A 13,902-nucleotide genomic window follows, 5' to 3' on the forward strand; every position below is an offset into this window, starting at 1 on the left:
TTTTACTTCAAGAATACTTCCAATTCTGAACGGTTTTATATTACTCCAGGATCTACTATAAACATGGATATAAGCGTGCGTGCGCGTGCGTGCGTGTGTGCGTGTGTGTGTGTGTGTGTGTGTGTGTGTGTGTGTGTGTATCTCCTAGTGTGTGTCTCCTAGGCATGCATGTTCTTATATATTTCTAGATTATTATATTCAGGACTTTTTGTTATTAGTTTTTGTTGTTGTTTTCTGATCAGAATTTTATTTGTTGATCCTTAAAAAGCAGAATTCAGAAATGGCAACCCACCCCTAGGACATTTAGTGGTAAACCATTGTCACCTCCTGTCTTTCATAAGGTGTGTTCACACGCACAGATCACCAGAGAGCAGACATGGAAACTCCAGGAGGTACAGGCTCTGTCTTGCTCACACTCTTAGGAGGCAAAAGGCTTTGAGCCCACTTTGATAGAAACTCACCGTGGATTTCCTATAGAGAATTCTCCCAGGCTGTTCCCGCTTTATTTACTAAAAGTACAGAATTGAAAGTTTCTCCCCATTTTAGAGTTCTCCAAAATGGGTAACAGAAGATTCAGTTCAGAAAGCTACAGAAGGTGTTTATCATTCTAGCATGGAGCCCCCCACTGACACTACCTTGCTGATCACAGACCCTGCAGAGATCTAAGGAGTTGCCAATACATAATTTGTTTCAAAGAAAGCCAGTCAGCAGGACGCTGTGATGGATGGAGGGCAGAATACTGGCGAAGGCCCAGAGTAAAGAATCCCGAGAAAGTTATGGTGCCATTTCTATTTAATGAGCCAGTAGTATAGTGAGCAACCTACACGACTTCGGCTGTGACCACGACACAACCTTTCTGTGGAACTGCTGCAAGGACCCACGGCTGTCAGTTGTCCTCCTCAGGTACCGGTGCTGGGTGAGCAGTTGCAGTCCCAATTCCCGCAAAAACTTAAGGTCGGGGCGTATAATGGAGGGGTTTTTTTTTCTTTTTTTTTTTTTACCAGACAGGAGCTCTTTGGTGAAGACTCCTTTAGGGAAAAGTCATTTGGCTTCCTCTTCAAGGAGGTTGGGAAGGACCATTCATGCTCTCTCCATTCTTCCAATCAACTGCTGCTGTCAGCTGGAGAGAGTCAACCACTCTGAGCCTCTCATTAAAGTCCTTGCTCGTGGTGGCTGGCTAGAGGGTAGACAGCTTTAGTTTCTTGTCGGGGCCAAAAATGAACACCTCACGGGCGGTCACAGGCGTGCCTTTAGCATCGTTTTCTGCTGGATCCAACATGCCCGAAAGGATCGCAAGATCCCTGTCCTTATCATCGATGATGGGAAATGGTAACTTTTCTGTGGGTGCTGCACATTGGTGTCCTTGCTCCGGGTAAGATAGTCCTCAGTGCTGTCTACTGAAAGAGCAATCAACTTAACAGTCCTCTTGGCAAACTCTGGCGCCAGCTTTGCAGCTCTGCCAAGTTCTGTGGCGCACACTGGGGTAAAGTCCTGTGGGTGGGAAAAGAGAATGCACCATGAATCTCCCAGGAAATCATGGGAGCGGATGCAGCGGATGGTAGCATTGGCCTCAAAGTTGGGGCCTTTGTCCCCGATAAGCAGCCCTCTGGGCATGGCGGCAGTGGTGATGCTGGGAACGAGGAGGCGCAGCCGCAGCAGTGAGCCTTGTTATTAGTTTTTAATTGGATTTTTTTTTTTTTGAGATAGGATCTCACGATGTAGCCCTGAGTTGTCTGAACTTTACTATGTAGACCAGGCTGGCCTCAAATTAACATCTACCTGCCTCTGTCTCCCAGATGCTGAGATTAAAGACATGCACCTCTATGGCCAGTCTAGTTTAACACTGTTGTTGCCCATGTGTGTGTGTGTGTGTGTGTGTGTGTGTGTGTGTGTGTGTGTGTGTGTGTGTTGGGGGTACATATGCACATGTATGTATATATGTGAATGTGTATGTAGAGATCCAAGGACAACCTCAAGCGCCATCTTTTTTACTGTTAGTTGTTATTTTACAAGTTCATACACAGATTCTGTGGCTTAAATCTGTATATAATGCAGATTTATTCTGCTTGCTCTCTCCCCTCACGTTCTCTCACCTCGCCCCACTCCACTTCTATCAACACCTTTGAGACAGGGTCTCGGTGGCCTAGACACACGAACAGCAAGCACTTTACTGACTTAACCCCCGCCCCAGCCTCCTTCCCTAGGACTTTAGTTTAAAATATTGGATTAATTATGTTCTTGGCCTACATTTCATTTTAAAAAAGTGGCTAAAAAAATTATGCTTTGTCACATACCTGAGTCCTTCAGTCCCAACACTGAACCCTGTCACTGGGTGCCTGCCTCTTGATTCATGCCTTGTTTTCTGTACTTACCTTCCAGGTTGTTCTTTTGTAGGAAACCATATTAACCCTGAAAAGGTTAGTAAGGCATCTGGGATGTGGTCTTGAGTGCTTTAACTCAGGAGTCTGCTGCTAGTTGACAGGATATCTGACTTGTGTAACTTTGGAACCAGGGAGAGAACTCAGTCAGAAAAGCACTCACTTCAGCAGCATGAGTTCCTGAATTCATCCTCTGGCACCCACTTAAAAATAGGGGTGGTGCCCTGGGCCTGTAACCCCAGCACTGGGGCGGTGAAGGCAGAATCCTGCACCCTGGTGGGCAGTCTAGCCAATGAGTGAGCCCCACACTTAGTGAGAGACCCAGACTCAAGAAATACTGTGGAGAGCAAGAAGGGATGATACTTGAAGTTGCTCTCTGGCCTCTGCATGTGCAAACAGGGACAAGTGTACCCATGGGCAAACCACATGTGTACAAACACACAAGCATGCACAGGGAGATAGGCACACAGACAGACAGACACACACACAAAGACAGACAGATAGACACAGATCCATACAGACAGAGAGGGGGCATGCAAAGACAATAATAATTTTAAAAAGAAATCTATGATTTCTTTCAGTGCCTCAAAGGACAAGGAGAATCCAGCCAGTGAGCGCAGTGGGCTGCAGCCTGTGGGCCTGAGAATTTTGCAGCCCTGTATTCGCCTTCTTCAGTCACCCAAGACGCTAGCATTTCCTTTACACAATGCACAATGTGTCTAAGGCGTTCCTTCAGGGATCTGGGGAGCCTCCTTACTTCCTGAGACTACAAGAAAGCAGAGTGTAGGTCCATGGACTCACTGCTGTTGGCCTCCTTAAGGAAAAACCTTCCCACCCAATGGGCTTCCATGGCTCAGTGTGCCCCCGCCAGCTGCCACACACACACACACACACACACACACACACACACCACACCACACACACATACACACCACACACACACACACCACACACACACCACACACACATACACACCACACACACACACACCACATACACATCACACACACACCACACACACATACACACCACACACACACACACACACCACATACACACCACACACACCACACACACATACACACCACACACACATACACACCCCCCCACACACACCACATACACACCACATACACACACACACCACATACACACCACACACACACACCACATACACACCACATACACACACACATACACACCACACACACACACACCACACACATACACACCACACACACACACATACACACCACACACACACACACACACACCACACACACACCACATACACACCACATACACCACATACACACCACACACACATACACAACTCCCCCCACACACACCACATACACACCACACACACACACACACCACACACTACACACACACACAGCATACACACACACACCACACACACACCACATACACACCACACACACATACACACCCCACACACACACACCACATACACACCACATACACACACACACCACATACACACCACACACACACCACATACACACCACATACACACACACACACACACACACACACACAGGTTATGATAAGCAAGTGAAAACAATAACAATGACAGTCACAAGACAGCAAAAGAGAACCCCCCACAGAGGACCCCAAGCAGCTCAAATCAGAAAATAACATCAAAGGGGCTGGGGGTGGGGAGAACTGCCCAGCAGCACAGATTCTGTGGCTTAAATCTGTCACTTGGGGATGAGAGATGTTTCCAGAGCAGCCTTAGCACCTGCTCATCAGCCGCTTGCAGGGAAAATGGGAGGCTGAAGCTCTGAAGGACCAGAGTCAGACTGTAAGCTCTGTCATCTCTGGTGAGTGTTGTGAGACCCGGCTTGTGAAAGCTCATGGCTCCCTGGTGGGAATAAAATAACTCTCAGGTAGAGCCCCTTACCCTGCATCAATGCATGTCCCTCGGTAGCACTGGGAATGTTTCTGTAGCAGCACTCACGATAGTCTACATTATTTCAACCGACCCCAGTTCTTGTACTCAAAGGCAAGTTAGCTCCACCCCGAAGTGTCCCAGCCCAGGCTCCCACTCCGACAGTTCCAACAATTTCTAGTAAAAACAATGGTTTGTCTTTGAGCAACTTTACTTAGCCTTTCTCTCTCAAGGCAGGATCTCTTTTGTATTGTGACTCATGTGTGTGAGAGGGTGGGGCTGGGAGCACACATGTCTAAGTGCATGCAAGCCAGGGTGTGGTTCCTCAGACACTGCCCATCACGTTTTTGAGACTGGGTCTCTCTCGCTGGTCTGAAACTAATCAACCAAGTAGATTAGGTTGGCTGGCTATGAAGTTCCAGGGATCCTCCTGTTCCTCCCCAATGCTGGGGTAGCAGGGCCTTTTCACATAGGTTTTGGGGCCCACCAGAGCTCAGAGTCTCACGTTGGCAAGGCAATTAGACACATCTACTCAGCCCAGTACCATCATTGTGCTTGTTTGTTTAAGTACCTGAGGAATCCCTTGCTGACTGAACACGGGGAGCTCTCATTCTAGTTATATCCTATTACTGTGGTCAAATACTCTGACCAAGAGCAACCCAAAGGAAGAAAGGGCCGATGCAGCTTACACTCGCAGTCAAGTTTGTCACTGAGACAAATTAGGAAGAAACTCAAGGCTTAGGAACTTGAAGCACTGAATTGAAACCACAGAGGCTCGCTTGCCGGCTCTTGCTCAGTTGACTTTCTTATACAATCAAGGGAATGCTGTCGCCCACAGTGGGCAGGGGGCCTCCTGTGTCAATTACCAGCCAAGACCATCCCCCACAAAATGCTCACTGATTTAGTCTGATTTAGTCAATTCCTCAATGGAGGGTTTCCTCTCAGATAACTCTGTGCTATGTCAAGTTGACAATTAAAGCTAACTGGGACAGTGTCCAATAAATATTTGTTTAGTGAATAAACACCGGCGTTTATCTGCACTTGAATTAATAGCTTAGTACATTTTCTCCCTTGGTTCATTGTTCATCCTGTGGCTTCTTGATTTTTTTCCACTTTCGTCTTTGTCCTCACATCCTTATCACCCCCTTGTCCTGCTCACTGCAGCCGATGACGGATGCCCCCGCTCATACCGTATGTTCTCCCTCTTCAGCTTCTGTACTCTGACTCTTCTCTCTCCTGGGATGCCCTTCCGGTCCCTTCACTTACGTACCAAATGCACTCCACTCATCCGTTGCTGCTCAGTCTAAATACTGTCTACCCTGTTGGGTTTCCGACGTCATCTCCTCAATTGATATTAATTGCTTGCCCTGCGGTAGTCCGGAGCTATTTCTATTACAGGAATTACAGCACCAAGTTGCAGTCATTTATTTTAATGGAAGTGTTATCTGTAGCCTAGTGAATCTTAACCCAGATAGCATTACAAAACCACTCGAAAACGTGTGTATGAGTGTCCTCTCTTCCATTTGTATTGGTTACCAGGAAAAAGACCTTTCAAACGTTAAATTGATTACCAGAGGGAGCGACGGCTGTTGCTGCAGATTAGGTTATAAAAAGCATTACAGCGCTTTGAGGACATGAGCTATTAGGATCATAAATATCTGTCAAATATTCATTGCAAAGCAGGCTAAATGACTTGGGTGATTAGCATATCTGTAAGGCAGAGTAAATACATTCTGAATCACAGTCTCTCTTATTTTTATTCAGTCAAGATTATAGTTGCAATCATTTGAGGTCCTTTACTTAGGCTTCCTGGCCCTTGACTTGAAGGGTACATTTTTCTCAGCATTGTGTCCTGAACCTAGCATGATGATGGGCTGCTGGAGGCGCTCAGTACATGCCTAGTGGCCAAACTGAATTGATTGTATTTCTACCTGCCTCTCACGAGTCATTGTTTAACAGTAGAAAAATGGAGCTCACCACGCATAAAATGTTGGGAGGATGGGATTGCCCGAAGCTGTTCTGGTTGTGAAAGGCAGAACAGACTTCCTAATGACCACAGTAAGGCCCGTATGTAAGGCCCTTCCCTGCACAGAGGAGGAAGGTACCTAAACTCAGTGAAGGCTGGATTTAGATGGAAACAGAATGAATGGTGAAGGGAACAGAACAGTCTCTCTTATGCATGTGGACCTGAGTGTTCTCACTGCCACTTGTGCTGCTTACCACAGTAGTGTCTCACGAAGTGTCAAATTGTCTACTACAGGGTACCACCATGCCTGCTGCTATTGATCAGGTTATAGAATTTGGAGAGTATGAGCCATTAGGACCATAAACTCCGGCCAATTATTCCTTGGGAAGCAGGAGACGTGGGTTATTCACCTATTTTAGGTACCAATGAAAAGGGATTTTATTGCCTTGAAATGTGTATCCCAAGTAGTCTACACGTACACTTGATTAGCTGTCAGTGCAGCACACGTGTGCACATACATGCGGGAGCATTTTTAACCTAGAGTAAGATGTGGACTCTTCTCTTTTCTGCTCCCTTCTTCCTTCACAACTTTTTACACTTTCGAAGCTATTATTCAGAACCTCATTTTTTTTCTTTTGGCAAAAGCAGCCTACCTCACCTCCTATACCAACTAGTTAATTTAAATGCTTGCATGCACCAAAGACTGTCAATGAAAATTTTGGAATCTTGGATGAAACAGAAGTCAGTGTGCAGCTGCAGAACAAAGAGAGAGGCTAGAGAGAGCAGACGGAGGTGGACAGGATGGAGCTAAAACTGATGGGTTTCGAGCTAAATCAACTTCTTTCCTTTATAAATTATCCAGTCTGTGGGGTTCGGTTCTAGCAACAGAAGAATGGACTAAAACAAACACCTTATAAGGTGGTTGTAATGGTTAAATGTGACAGTGTCCTTTACAAGATGTGCCTGGCATTCAGCAAACCACAGCAACAGAGAGAGGTAGCATTGCCAGTTATGGCCAGCATCCCACACTGGATGTGTAATGAATGTGGGCCCCCAGCTTAGACAGACAGCCAGCAATTTTCTTCTCTTTACAGCTACCTCATTCCCTTCCCCATCTCTTTTGAGAAACAGAACTTTACGTTTCCCTGACTGTCTCGCTCTGTTCTCAACAGCCAACAGATTCTTCCGTGTGTGAGGCGGCTGGGGGACATCACTGTCATTCAATAGAGAGCTCACTGTGCTGCCGCCCAATGTCTGACAGGGGTGGGTGGCGTCCCAATCAGGAGCCATTGTCCTCCTCAACCCCATTGAAATCACACCCGAATGCTTCTCCTGGGCTGATAGACTTCAGAGCCATGGGGGCGTGTGTGTTGGGGGGGGGGGACATCCAATGCCAGGCAGTGTGGAGGTTTCACATCAGTGATGGGAGCGTCTCTGTGCATGAAAGGAAGGTGCGTCTCAGAGAACTGGTCTTTGTCGAGATGCTCAGAGAGCTGTGAATAGCATGGTGATTGCATTCTCCAACTTTCAGAGAGTCAGCGAGGCAGGGGAGGTAAAGTATGAGTCAGGAGGGCACCATTCCACTGCACCTGTAGCAAACTGCTCTCCAACCATCTACTGCTGGACTACCAGCCAGACTAGCAATCAGTGAGCTCCAGGTTCAGTGATAGACACTGCTTCAAAAGATAAGGTGACAAGATGGCCAGACAGCCAGATGGCTCAGTGGGTTAATGTGCTTGCCATAAAGCCAAATGATCTGGTTCCGGGACAGAGACCCATATTGTGAGAGAATCAACTCCTTCAAGTTGTCCTCTGACGTTCCTAAGTGTATGCTTGTGCGCGCGCGCACACACACACGCACACACACACACACACACACGCACACACACACACGCACACACACACGCACACACACACGCACACACACACGCACACACACACACGCGCACACACACACACACACGCACACACACACACGCACACACACACGCACACACACACACGCGCACACACACACACGCACACACACACGCACACGCGCACACACACGCGCACACACACGCGCACACACACGCACACACGCACACACGCACACACACACGCACACACACGCACACACACGCACACACACACACACACACGCACACACACGCACACACACGCACACACACACACACACACACACGCACACACAGTGGATAATGTAATTAAAATTAGATATGTGTGTGAGACTATCTGCCATCTGTCTATCTTCCACTTACAGACTTCATTTTATATACAAAAGCATAGGGAAGAATCAAATAGAGACAAAGTGACCCCTTTACCTTCATGGGCAGGCAAGGGTCCCCTTTCAGCACAGCAGCCACAATGAGACCTAGTGATGGTCTCTAAAGTGGCCTTCGGGATCTACCCTGGTGGACATGCCAAACGTGAAGTTTCAGATCATTTTTGTCAACAATGAAGTGCTTGGCAGGACCGAATTTTCTTTGGGGTTTTCGTCAGCCTCCCAAGGGGTCTCAGAAGTATATTTCAGCCTCACATGTCATCAGCCTTCTCAGGCTTTCTCTTCACAGTTGACAGACTGACATGCAGGATGTTTTCGATATACTATATTCAAGGTCCTCAATCACAGAATGTATGCATGAATATATGTATACATATGTATACATATCTATACACACAAAACAAATTGGTTTTCCCATGTTTCTACTATGACTAACATATACCTATTTATTTATTTGGGGTTAGTATACTTAGCAATAGGTAACATTGTAATCTACACACACACACACACACACACACACACACACACACACACTTCTCTAACCCTTCTTCTTACATTCTTTCTTGTGGTCTTCACAGTCTTGCTGGTCTTCTTCTTCACTGGACTTTCATGCTACCTACATTCCATTGCCTCTCTTGTCCCTGTCCCCTCCCTCTAGAGCTCTTCCTTCCCCCTCACAGTCTCCGCTGTGTTGTTACTTTCATGTCATATACACATATGTGCACACGAACACGCTATATGCTGATTTCTTGATTCTTCACATTTGCTGGGACTTGTTAGTATTGGAGGCACATAGTTAAGACAATGATATACTGTTGGGGATTTGGCTCAGTGATAGAGCGCTTGCCTAGCAACCGCAAGGCCCTGGGTTCGGTCCCCAGCTCCAAAAAAAAAAAAAAAAAAAGACAATGATATACTTACTGGATAAAAAAGTTAAAGGGCAAGAAATCTTACCCATTTGCTTTGAATAATTAGAGAAAGTCTTATTTAGTTTTTGGTTTGAGCTCCAGGAATCATCCTAGGGAGTGTTTTTTTTTATTTTAATCTATCTTTGAAATTTTCACACATGAGTACTGTATTTATAAATTTCTATCCTCCTCTCCCTCCTCCCTTATCACTCCATTCTTTCTCAAATTCATGACCTCTATATATATATGTGTGTGTGTGTATTTATATATATGTGTGTGTATATATATTCATATATGTATTATATATATACATACATATGTATATATATTCAGTAGTCTATATACCCTACATCCTACCAAGTCAATTTAGTGTTGCTTATACATACATGTGCTTAGATGTGAACATTGGGGCTAACCCATCATCAGAGACTCTTCTCTGAGAAAACAGTTGCTGAGTTTCCTGCAGCTCCTTAGCTGATGTGGGAACCTGTGGGAACTCATTCACATTTGCACTGATGTTGCCATTCCTGGGGCTAGTTTATACCATGTTGCTGAGATTTCATGGCTGCAGCTTCCCTAGCAGAGCTAGAAGACACTGAATTGCAGCAGGTGTCGTGGTCCCTTAGCTCTTATCTGTCGCATCCTCTTTGATGTCCCTGAGCCATAGGTCTAGAGATTTCACTGCAGGTCTTGTTGGGCTCACCACGGTCACTTACTTCATTCTGGCCAGTTGTGGATTTCTGTAATGGCCTCTCCATCGGCTGCACAAAGAAGCTTCTTTGATGAGGAGTGAGAGCTACTCTTCTCTGTGGGTAGATGAGAGAAGTGCTTGGAATACAGTTAGAAATCATGTTGGTTTGGGAGAGTGGCAGGAGTAGGCTCTCTGGAGAGCATGTTTTGAAAGGTGGTGATTCATACTCCAGACACCATGTTCCCAGCCGGTGTTTTCAAGCCTGCACATTTTGCTCATGTAATTCAGACTCCTCTGTACTGTCGGGCTTGCTAATTCTATCATGAGGCATCTCTCTCAGAGAAATAATCAGTTACAGAAAATGAGTTTTGCACAAGGTGGTCATCATGACATTATTTTATAATGGTGTAAAATTTGGGAACAGCCTCATTCCAACACTGGGGGATGGTCCAATATGATGTTCTGCTTCCATGAAAACATAGGGAACGGGGCTGAGAATATAGCTCAGTCAGTAAAGTGTGTGATATGCAAACATGAGGGCTCAAATTTGGATTTCCAGCACATGCATGTGAGCACACATGCACACACATACACACACACACACACACACATACATACACACAGCCAAGTGCAGTGACAATTTCTTTCAATCCCAGGAGGATTTCTGGAGCTCACTGGCCAGTTGGTTAGTCGAATCTGTCAGAGAACAATTAAGGAATATACCAAGATTTGAGCCATGTGCATCAGTGTACAAATGTGTACACATGAGCACACACATGCTCACACATATACTATACTGGATAATTGTACATCATTTTGACAACAAGCTATAGCCATCAGAGATGATGGACCCTCAATTGAGAAAATGCTCTCCATCTGATCAGGCTGTATGAAAGCCCATAGGGTATTTTCTTAATTGGTGATTGGTACGTACACACCCAGCCCATTGTGGGTGGTACTACCCCTAGGCTGATGGTCCCAGGCTCTATAAGAAAACAGGCTGAGCAAGTCATGAGGAACAAGCCAGTAGGTAACACTCCTCCATGTCCTCTGTATCAACTCCTTCCTGGTTTCTGCCCTGCCTGAGTTCCTGTCCTGGAGTTCTCCTCAATTTGCCTTTGGTAATGGTGTTTCATCATAGAATAGTAACCCTAACTAGGGGACGGACGGGGACACACACACACACACACACACACACACACACACACACACACACACACACACACACACACAGAATCTTCCTGATCTGTTGTTAGGGCATAAGGAAAGGCTGGCAGCTAAGCTGATCATTCGACCTATGGTTTTCACATGGACAGAATATATAATGTGGATGATGGAAACCACATTATAGAACTGTGTTTCCCAGTTGGAATGATTTTGTCTGTGGTAGCAACAGTGTCTCTGGAGTCCTCAACAGTATCTGGAGCTAGTTTGGAGGTCAGGAGTGGAGAGGGCGGCAGCTGTCGTCCAGTGGGTAGCGGTCAGTGACTCTCCTCGTGCTGCACTTTTCAGAGAGCCTGCACAGGACAGCTAAGGCCTCAGCACCCTGCATGTTGGTCCTGTGAGATGAGCAGCCCTGCTCTCCCACACAAGCCTCTCTGCGGCTTCCTCCATCCTCCTCTCAGCAACCCTCAAGGGATTCTTTATTTCTTAAATTCGATTAAAGTTTTATTGGAAATCTTTTTTCATACAACATATTCTGATCTCTGTTTTCCCTCCCTCAACTCCTGTCAGATCCTCTCACCTCTCCACTCACCCAAATCCATGCTCTCTCTCTCTCCCTTTCTCTCTCTCTCTCTCTCTCTCTCTCTCTCTCTCTCTCTCTCTCTCTCTCCATCTCTTCCTCCTCCTCTTTCTTCTTTACAAAACAAACAAAAACAAACAAGAATATTAAAAAGAAGAAAAATACAAGAAACACACACAAAACCATGAAAAAACAAAATCAGAAAACATAACATATGAATAAAAGAAAGTAAAACAAAAACTATTCCCAAACCAAGAAATATGAGACCAAAAGTGTACAAAAATCTCATTGAATTCATCCTGTGTGGGCCATCAAATGCTGGGCGTGGAACCTACCATGAACTGTGTTTAGTGTATCCATGAGACTTCATTAGATAAAACCATGTTTTTCCTGTGCAGGAGGGATCAATTGGAGATAACGTCTTGGTTAGGGATTGGAGATCACATCTACTTCCCCTTCTCAGCACTGGGACCCCCTCTGGCTTGAACATACGCAGGGCCCAGGCATGCTGCCACAGCCTGTGAGTTTATATGTGAATCAGTCCTGTCGTGTCGAGACGGCACTGTTTCCTTGGTACCCTCCATCCCCTCTGACTCTCTCCATCTTTCTGCCTCCTTTTCTTTATAACTCCCTTGAGCCCTGAAAGGAGGGGTTTGGTGATGACACATTTAGGACTGACTGTTACAAAATCTCTCACTCTCTGCGCATTGTCCTCTGTTGGGTCTCTGTGTTAGTTGCCATATCCAGGGATCTTCTCTGAGGATGACTGGGCAAGGGGTTGGTCTAGCAGAATGTCATTAGGAGTCATTTCTGTGTCACACATGGATTCCATCTCAGGGAGTGAGCCTCATGCCTATAGAGACGGTGGTTGGTGACTCCCACAACGTTGATGCCACTGTCGCACCTCTGATGTACTCTTCCAGGCAGGTCTCCATTGCAGATCATCACAGTGTTTGTAGTTGAGTTGGTGGTCACCTTGCTCCTCTGGTAGCGTATACAGAGGATCTTTCAGTACCATAAACATCAGTCAGCAAGGGTGAAACTCTAGTTGGGGACCAACTCTATGTCTCCACATTCAATGAGATGTGTGTTGTTTTCAGCAATAGGACTTCATCACCAGTTTGCAGGGCACAAACAATAACCTTGGCAATTGTCAGAGATATGTGCAGTTTTCTACGGGACCCGTTTGGCTACACTTTGATTAGATGTAACCCCTAACTGGCACTGCAGGTTTCTCTTGTGGCAAGCAACGTTTATATGGGGCGTGATCTCACCCCTTACCGAACGTTTATTTTCAGCGATAATCATGAATGGTTTTTAAACTAGAACAGTGCATGCTAGTGATATGTGACGTTTCAAGAGTCGATCGAAACGCCAAGTCTCACTCGTGTGCTAAGTGTAAGGCGAAAACGCTGAGATGAGGCACTGTGTCCTGGTGTAGTGAGCAGCTCCTCGCACTCCACCGCCACTCACGCCGACTTGGCGTTCTGTAAAAGTTCATCTTCCAGCCGATAGTATCTTAGATGGATAAAATAAAGCATTAACTGGGGTTGGAGAGATGGCTCAGTGGTTAAGAGCACTGACTGCTCTTCCAGAGGTCCTGAGTTCAATTCCAGCAACCACATGGTGGCTCACAACCATCTGTAATGAGATCTGATGCCCTCTTCTGGTGTCTGAGGACAACTACAGCATACTCACATACATGAAATAAATAAATCTTTAAAAAAAAAATAAAGCATTAACTGGCTGGGGAACCAGAATCGGGGGAAATGTGGGCTTTTTTCCTGATGGATGTTTGAGTGTCTTTCCTTCTCTCTCTTCCTCTTCTGTCTTTCATCTTTCTCTCCTTCCTCCTTTCTCTTTTTCTCCTTCTTTCCCTCTTCCTCCCTTCCACTTCTCCTTTTCTCCTCTTTTCCTTCTTCTCTCCTCTTTTTCTTTCCTCCTATTTATCTGTGTCCTCCCCTTTCTCCATCCTCATGCCTCTGCCTCCTGTTTACTCCTCTGTGTCTCCCCTGT

The 13,902-nt window shown here is 45.9% G+C and overlaps 1 pseudogene; it reads right to left on the reverse strand.

Moving 5' to 3' along the window:
* Nucleotides 1-792: 792 nt before the first annotated feature.
* Nucleotides 793-1,614, reverse strand: Prdx6-ps2 (peroxiredoxin 6, pseudogene 2; annotated as a pseudogene).
* Nucleotides 1,615-13,902: the final 12,288 nt, after the last annotated feature.

Source organism: Rattus norvegicus, chromosome 4 (assembly GCF_036323735.1).
Source record: "Rattus norvegicus strain BN/NHsdMcwi chromosome 4, GRCr8, whole genome shotgun sequence".
Lineage (NCBI taxonomy): Eukaryota > Metazoa > Chordata > Mammalia > Rodentia > Muridae > Rattus > Rattus norvegicus.